At 45.5% G+C, this 8,452-nt stretch overlaps 1 pseudogene; it reads right to left on the bottom strand.

Moving 5' to 3' along the window:
- Nucleotides 1–1,844: 1,844 nt before the first annotated feature.
- Nucleotides 1,845–2,657, bottom strand: LOC116810076 (large ribosomal subunit protein uL18-like; annotated as a pseudogene).
- Nucleotides 2,658–8,452: the final 5,795 nt, after the last annotated feature.

The raw sequence follows: 8,452 nt of genomic DNA, 5'->3' as shown, positions 1-8,452 counted from the left end.
AAAGGAAAAATAGACTTCATATTATGCATTTCTTAGGTAAGCATACTACACTGATGGAGTATTAAAATCAGTGGATTATAAAATTTCCAGTTTCCCCAAAAGTTTGCAAGTTTAGTGCATCTACGTTTTAGCCTTTCTGCATTTGAATCAATCTGACTCACACCAACATCTGTTCTTGATAAAATAACATGAAATGTAATATCTTAATGGCGGCACAGATTCAAACTCCACTCCCCTCTTGTTTCAAATCCCTTTCTTTGGTCTTCCCCACATCATCTTCTCCTCCAGTTTGTAACTGAGCGTGACATCTAACAACTCACTAGAATTCACCTGCCCCAGCCTTTCATTTCCCTGGGCACTCGTGGGCTACTGAGGGCAACGGCCAATGCTTCATCAGTGTGGGGGGTAGAGTCTTATCCAGTTGTCTCACCACTTTGTCAACTTCATTCCCCTCCTTGAGCTTTGGCTTGACCCAGACCTACTGTTTCAAACAAGTCTTCTCTTACTATTCCAGTGCACAGTCACATTCTTATCTAACACTTACTTAGAGCATCGGTACTTTGATCTTAATCAAAGGCTGCCTGGTATTGCAATTTAATTTTTGCATGCCTATGTCTGGGACCTTTCTGTGGTCAGCAGTACCCAACACAATGCCTAGCACAAGGCCAAGGCACAGCAGAGGCTCCATAAATACATGATGCATGAATGCATACATGAACAGAATGCTTTCTACATGGGCTGGCATTTCTAGTCTTTAGGAATTGAGGTGTATGTCAGACCTGAGTCTAAAGACAGCAGATTTTGGCTCAACTGTGTCGGTTCTTCCTATAACAAATTGTCTCTTGGATCTGGAGAAGCTAAGATCAGCATATGGAGATAGAAAGAAACCCCATGTAGAGACGGCACGGAGTTATGGCCAAGCATAGGGTGGGGACAGAGAAAGAAGATGAGCCAGCATCCCAAATCCTGCTCCAGGAAGCCAGTGACCTGCATTCTGTCCCTGGTCAATCACTAAAAAGCAGGTTCTGTAATACAGCAAAAGTCATCTAAATTCCCAAGCCCAAGAAAATTCATAGACATCTACCAATGTGTGTACAGATTCCCACCTCTCCATCAGCAGAACATTTCCTGCAGGGCTTAGAAAGCATCTATTTGAAGGTCTAAGAAACAGACCTATTGTCAGCCTAGCATAAGACTTTCCAACCCAGGAGAGAAATCACCTGCAGGCCTGAGGGCTGCTGGAATAATCAGAGCAGTGTGGCCAGGGCCATCAAGACCACTGGCAGGTGACCCTCAGAATTAGGGACCAGCTATCCCCTCTCCCCTTGGCACATTGGACACCTAAGCATTCCGTATTCCAGAAACCGGCTTGACTAGAAGAAGGTGGAAGAGAGAGAAACTCCCAAAGATTGAACATTGACCAATAAGTGCCTGAGCTAACTGCTTTAAACCAGAAAATATTGAGGTATACGTCCTTAGCTTTCAAATATAAATTCTTCCCCAGCCTCCAAACCATTTGTTAAATAGGATTCAAAAATAAGTTGAGATCAATTACATTCTATTTTTTAAAAGGCCTACAATACTGGCCAATATTCAGCAAGAGATTTATTGCTTTGCCTAACTCATTTCATGCCATCCACTGGAAGACCCAATAGTAATGTCTAGAGCTTGAGTTTGGGATGAAAAGACGGGAAAGTCCTATGATATGAGGAAAGAACATTTTCAGCATTGTTCTACTAATATATTCACTTTAGCCTTTTGTTTTTCTCTGCTTTGTCAATATGTTTATTGCCTTATCTGAAAAATCCTCATAGAAAATTGTTAAGTTTAGCACTCAGCAGACCTCAGAGCTCCTGAGCTCTAAGGAAGCCTGCCTGCTTTTGAGCTACCTGATCATTCTTCTGGGCAGGGGACAGTTTGGGAGACAGGTCCCACCTCTTCTTTTTAGCCTCTTTCTTGGGCTTCTCATAGAGTGAATTCTCTCCTACAGCAGCATGAGCTCCTCCACCGAGTCTGGAGTTATGCGGTTCTTTATGTATTGTGAGAACCGTTTCCTGTAAGCATCTTCATCTTCTATTAGGTGATGCCTATAATCTGCAACATTCTGGCCTGTGATGTGCTTCCAATGCACTTGTGCATTAAATTCCTTGCTTTCAGAATCATATCCAGGGAATTGTCTGGTACTTTGTGGGATAGACAAGCCTCCATCCATAGCTTCCAGGGCCCCAAAAACTTTATTGTCAGTGGTGGTTCTGGCAAGGCCTGCATCCAAATAGTAGGTGAAGGCATCAGGCTGACCATCAATGCTCTCCACATCATATTTATCTCCAGTCACCTCCTCTTGGCCTTCCTAGATGGCGTACATGCCAAACGTGTTGAGAAGCCTGCAGGACAGGACGACGTGCTGAAGCATAATTTGTCAGGCCAGGCTTCACACCATATTTTGGTACTTTGTGTGCATAAGGTGCATGGACATTCATATCCCCTTGCATATAGGCATAAGCAATCTGACAAATGATATCTCTGTTAGGAGTTACGTGAACTATCATCCTGGATTTGGACGTGTACTTATTTTTATCCTGTATCACCAAGCGTTTCCAAGCATAGTAATCAGTTTTACCCCCTCATCTACTAAATTTCACTTGGTATCGCTTAAAGTAGGCCTATTCCTGACAACTGTACCAAATGCCATCCTGAGGAACAGAGACCTATGTCTGAAGCTCGACACAGACCTGCAGGCCCAGTATCACTAGGGGTGTTGCGGGGAGCTTTTTTTCCTTTGAATTACCATCTAAGCCACTGTCAACTCTAAATACGAACATTTGTTTTTCTAACCTAGGCTTGTGTGTCTGGTTCCTCACTTGGTATTGTTTTAAGGTTTTGGTTCCAGGCCCCCTGACAATAAGAACCAAAAGATGCCTGGTGACCAAATAGTCCAGGCACCTTCCCTGGAGAAGCCAATTCAGCAGGTTAGAGCGGGACCCAGGAATCTTGGGTTATTAACAAGTGCCCAGGGAGGGTTGAGAAACACCGCTTTAAGGTGGTGGTTCTCAAAGCGTGGTCCTTGGGCCCACAGCAACAACATTTCCAGGGAAGTGGTTACAAACGCACAACCTCAAACCTGTTAAACCAGAAAATCTGGGTGTGGGACTCAGTAACCTGGGTTTACACAAGCCTTTCAGGGAATTCTCTTGTGCTTTAAAGTTTGAGAACCACTGCCTTCAGGAAATGATAAACAGGCAGTTTATCATTTATTATTTATTTACTTAAGTTAATAAATTGTAAATTTATTCATCAGTCCATTCATTCATCCGTCCACAGCCCACCCACACCAAAAGACTCAGCAAGAATCTCTCCAGTGTCCTGGTGCCCCTCTGGCGTGAGGTGGCTGTGACCATGGTTCTAGACTCAGCCACACATTTAGAATCACCTGGGGAGCTTTTAATGCTCCTGCTGCCCCGACAGCACCCCACGCCCATCAAATCAGAACCTCTGAGCGTGGGAACCAGGCATCTGCACTTGCTTAAGCTACCCAGGTGATTCCGATGTGCAGACCACTTTGGGAACCACTGTCAGAGCACCTAACAAAGCCTCTGAAATCAGACTTGCAAGAAAAGATAACAATTACAAGACACAGACAAGTAAGGGGGTAGGAGAGCATAGAGAAGGCCCAGCAGGGAGCTTCCTTCATTTATTCACTACTGTGCTTCAAAAGAAGTGTTTAGAAGCAAGGGAAGGCGTGTAGGAAGCTATCTTTTACAAGATAAAAAGACTAGAAAGGTTTCCCGGAAGTCACTGGGGAATTTGGAACACGCCTTCATTCTCCTGAACATGCCCCAAGACTCAAGAAGTGGATAGGTTGGAGCAGGAAGGATAAAAGTTCTCACCTTCCCCTCTGGACCCTTCCTGAACACACTTGAGCACTACTAGCCCTTTAATTCACTTCTCCCGCCCTAACAGAGCTTGGCAAACAGTGGCTGAGAGCACGACTGGGTCCCAGGTTGCAGGACTGGGTCCCAGGTTGCAGGATGATCGTGAAGATGATAGTGAGAAAGACAGTGGGGGAAGGGGAAGGAAGAGGAGGGAGCTCACCTTACCGGGAGGTTCCCATATGCTAAGCCCAGGACCTCAGTCATTTTCTTCTTTAACTTCACACAGCATCTCCATTTGGCAGTGGATGATCTGAGGCCAGAGGACTTGCCCCAGGTCATTTCTGTGAGTGGCAAAAGCACTCTCCAGTAGAGACAATGAAGCCCCAGAGGAATCAAGGATTTGGGGGGCAAGCAGGAAAGAGACTCTGAGAGGGGTGACACGTGAGGCCCCTGGGCCAGGCCCACAGCAAGGGAGGCCGTGCAAAAGTCAGCCTTACCATCTACTTTAATCCAGGGGTGAGGCTCTGGATCGTGGGGAAGGAATAGAGGCTTCCTGTGGCATCCAGAGCAGCTGGGGTGAGGGAGAGCGCATGGGAAGCGGGCCTTGGGCAGTGGCCACATACTGGCGCACGTGGATGGATTTCCACTTCCAGACAACCAATGCAGCTACATCAGTGAGTGTCAGCGAAAGGTGAGCCCTGGTTTCACCTGGTGCGGATATAGAGCAGAAGGTTTTTTGTGGTTTCAGAGATTCATATCTTTTAAAAGCCCTTTGGCATCTTCCTTAAGCCTCATTCTTAATGAGGTCCCAGGTGTCTCAACTGGGCCACAAGCACAAGCACGTGTAACTGCATCTGTGAAAATGGGGCCCCCTCCCCTCCACCAGAGGGCCTATCCTGGGGGCTCTTTTCGAAAGCCAGTGTATATAATTGTTGCATAGGAAGAACCTGATGGGTACCGTGGTAGGGAGAGCAGGGGAGAAATTCCTAAAACATTACACAGATGTATCTCAAATTTCCCATCTGAGCTGGAAGAAATGCCCCAAAATATAACCCACAGGAGCAGCTCTTTGCTTCAATGTTGCAAGTTTTCAGTTAGGCAGGAAAGTCTCAGCTTAGGCAACCTTAGAGAAAACCTCATTCAGTGAAGAGGCCCACAAGGTCAGAAGATTGGGACCCGGCTGGGAGTCTCAGGAGAATACAGTGAAAACAAATCACAAGGTTTCTGCTTCAACGATGTAAATCAAATTGTGGAATAAACATTCATAAAGAAAAATATGGACTGATATATATTGTCAGGCAATACTATGACAAGCATTGTGCACAGATTTAAGGAAATCAGAGCACAAGAAAGGGGAAGCACCCAAGCCAATGCCTATGCCAGGCAAAGGATGAAAAATGATCAGCCAAGCATCCAACCACCAGTTGATAGTTACAGGGTAAAGTGAAAACTAAGCTGTTTGGTTGTGGAATGGACCTAGCACTACATAGATCCCAATCACTGACACAGCATTTACAGTAATAACAGCCAACAATTACAGAACGCTCGAAAGTCCTTTGAGAAGCAGTCAAATGAAACTCACAGCATCTGCTGTGGGAAAAACGTTGAGGATATTGTCCACTGTATCACCCAGCTCCCCACAGGAAAGACCCCATTAAAAAATGTCTTCTTTTTCTTTTTATTGAAAGCTGAGACGAGCTTAACTTCCCTTGAGGAAACAGTCTGGTCTGTTTTGTCATTCCTGAGCACAAAAATTATGTCCTAACTGTTCATTTCTTTTTTTTTTTTTTTTTTTGAAACGGAGTCTCACTCTGTCACCCAGGCTGGAGTGCAGTGGTGCGATCTTGGCTCACTGCAACCTCTGCCTCCCGGGTTCAAGCGATTCTTCTGCCTCAGCCTCCCGAGTAGCAGGGACTACAGACTTGCACCACCATGCCCAGCTAATTTTTGTGTTTTTAGTAGAGATGGGGTTTCACCATATTGGCCAGGCTGGTCTCGAACTCATGACTTCATGATCCGTCCACCTCGGCCTCCTAAAGGGCTGGGATTACAGGCATGAGCCACCACGCCCTGCCTCTCTTTCTCTCTCTCATTTTTAGGTAGCTCACAAACTCAAAATTCAAATATAGTAGAGGTCTCGGTCGCCTATACCATTCATCTCAAAACCACTTTTTAATCTCACCATCCCCATAGGGAAAAATTTAAGGACAACTCCCTACTACATGTATATTTATTTATTTATGTATTTATAAATCACATACATGGCCAGGCATGGTGGCTCATGCCTGCAATGGCGGCACTTTGGGAGGCCGAAGCAGGCGGATCCCTCGCATCCAGGAGTTTGACACCAGCCTGGGTAACATAACAAGATCCCAACTCTACAAAAAAAATTAAAAATTAGCTGGGCATGTGGCACATGCCTGTAGTCTCAGCTACTTGAGAGGCTGAGGAGGGAGCATCACTTGAGCCTGAGAGGTTGAGACTGCAATGAGCTATGATTGTGCCACTGCAGAATGAGACCTTGTCCCTAAATAAATAAATTAAAAAAATACATGTATGTCTATTATTACCCGATATTTTAAAGTATAATATACACAGAGGCCAAGGCTTGTTGTTGATGACTGAGGATATAAATCCATATTTCAAAGGGTCTTCCAGGGGCCAGGCGTGGTGGCTCACACCTGTAATCCCAGCACTTTGGGAGGCCAAGGTGGGTGGATCACCTGAGGTCAGGAGTTCGAGACTAGCCTGGCCAACATGGCGAAACCCTGTCTCTACTAAAAATACAAAAATTAGCCGGGCGTGGTGGCAGATGCCTGTAGTCCCAGCTACTCAGGAGGCTGAAGCAGGAGAATCGTTTGAACCCGGGAGGCGGGGGTTGCAGTGAGCTGAGATCGTGCCATTGCACTCCAGCCTTGGCAACAAGAGTGAAACTATCTCAAAAAAAAAAAAAAAGCGTCTTCTAATAATTTCAAGTTGTTTTAATTTCTTCTTTCACACCCAGCTAGATTGGACTGTCATTACATTTACTTCTAATGAGGCTAACAAAGAACTTGTCTGAGTAGTAGGAGAAGCACCAGCTTTGCTATTATTTGCTTGAATGTAATGCTAGCATGTGAAGTGAAAGAAGCAGTTTCTGTGCAGAGGTTTCAGCCGCTATCCTCCTTCTGTGAGGATTCACATAAACCTGAGGAGTATAAGCTGCAAACCCACGGAACTGGACACAGGTGACATTAAATCAAGACCCAAAAGAAGTGACAGAGCCAGCTAGACAGTTATCTAGGGGAAAAGCACCGCAGGCAGAGTCAACACCCAGTGGAAAAGCCCTGGGGCAGGAGTGTGCCTGGCTTGTGCAAGGAACAAGGAGCCCCGAGTGGCTGGAGAGAAATGAACAAGAGGAGTCGGACAGGAGCCAGAGACTTCATGCAAGGCCAGATCCCGCTGGGCCTCACAAACCATCGCGAAGATTTTTGCTGTGGCTATGAGTGAGATGACAGGCATGAGTGTACTGCAGGATACCACAGCCTGCCGAGAGCAGCCAAACCAGGGACGTGGCCCTGCCTGCCTCCCTGTGGTGTGGAGCTCCTGCCCCGCGTTCCTCAGGGCCCTGTGGCTTCCCTTGGTGTCGTGGGCTGGTAGAGTGAAGCATATGCCAGTCTCCATGTTAAATATGACTAAATCTTCATGCTTCTCCTTTTAGGATGAAGAGTGGCTCAGGCTAAACATACCTAAACATTCTAGTATAAGCATATGTTTTTTCCCATACCACAGTTGATTCTGTGGATACACACTACTTTGGAACTCACCTATCTATCCCTCCATCCATTTTTACCTTTTCCTGGTCCTGACTCATGTTTTTTTCCTTGCCCTCACTCTTGAATTTTATTTATAGTAACCATTATTTTTGCCTGAGTTCTCATTAAACCCTTTATGGGATAGAAGTACATATTTCTACATGTTGTGAACAGAATGGATGCAAGAAACTGAATGAGGCCTCCCACTCTCAATGTCCATCTTGTTATCTTGCCTAATCACACATTTGGGAATCTGTAAATTTGGGATTCTTCCATGCACCTTTATCTGCAAACCTGTCAAGGTCATGTTCAGAAGAATAAATGAAACATGATTATCCACTGCAACATGATTATCAACTGAGGAATAAATGTAACATGATTATCAACCAGCATTGATTATCAACTGAAACTGAAATACCTAGACTTTAACAAGATGTTAAGTATGTATCAAAACAAAGATTAAGGCCAGGTGCAGTGGCTCCCACTTGTAACCCCAGCACTTTGAGAGGCCCAGGCAGGCACATAGCTTGAGCTTAGGAGTTTGAGACTAGCCTGGGCAATATAGGGAGACCTCCGTCTCTACAAAAATTACAAAAATTAGCCGGGCATGGTGGCATGCGCCTGTAGTCCCGGCTACTCAGGAGGCTGAGGTGGGAAGATGGCTTGAGCCCAGGAGATGGGGATGGCAGTGAGCCGAGATCGTGCCACTGCACTCCAGCCTGGGCAACAGAGTGAGACCCCATCTCAAAAAAAAAAAGTGCAAAAAACAAAATAAGGATTAAGACC

The sequence above is a fragment of the Hylobates moloch genome, unplaced genomic scaffold (genome assembly GCF_009828535.3).
Source record: "Hylobates moloch isolate HMO894 unplaced genomic scaffold, HMol_V3 SCAFFOLD_1, whole genome shotgun sequence".
In the NCBI taxonomy this organism is placed as follows: Eukaryota; Metazoa; Chordata; class Mammalia; order Primates; family Hylobatidae; genus Hylobates; species Hylobates moloch.
The sequence above is the reverse complement of the archived record's forward strand: the minus strand, read 5'-3'. Positions and strand labels throughout refer to the sequence as shown.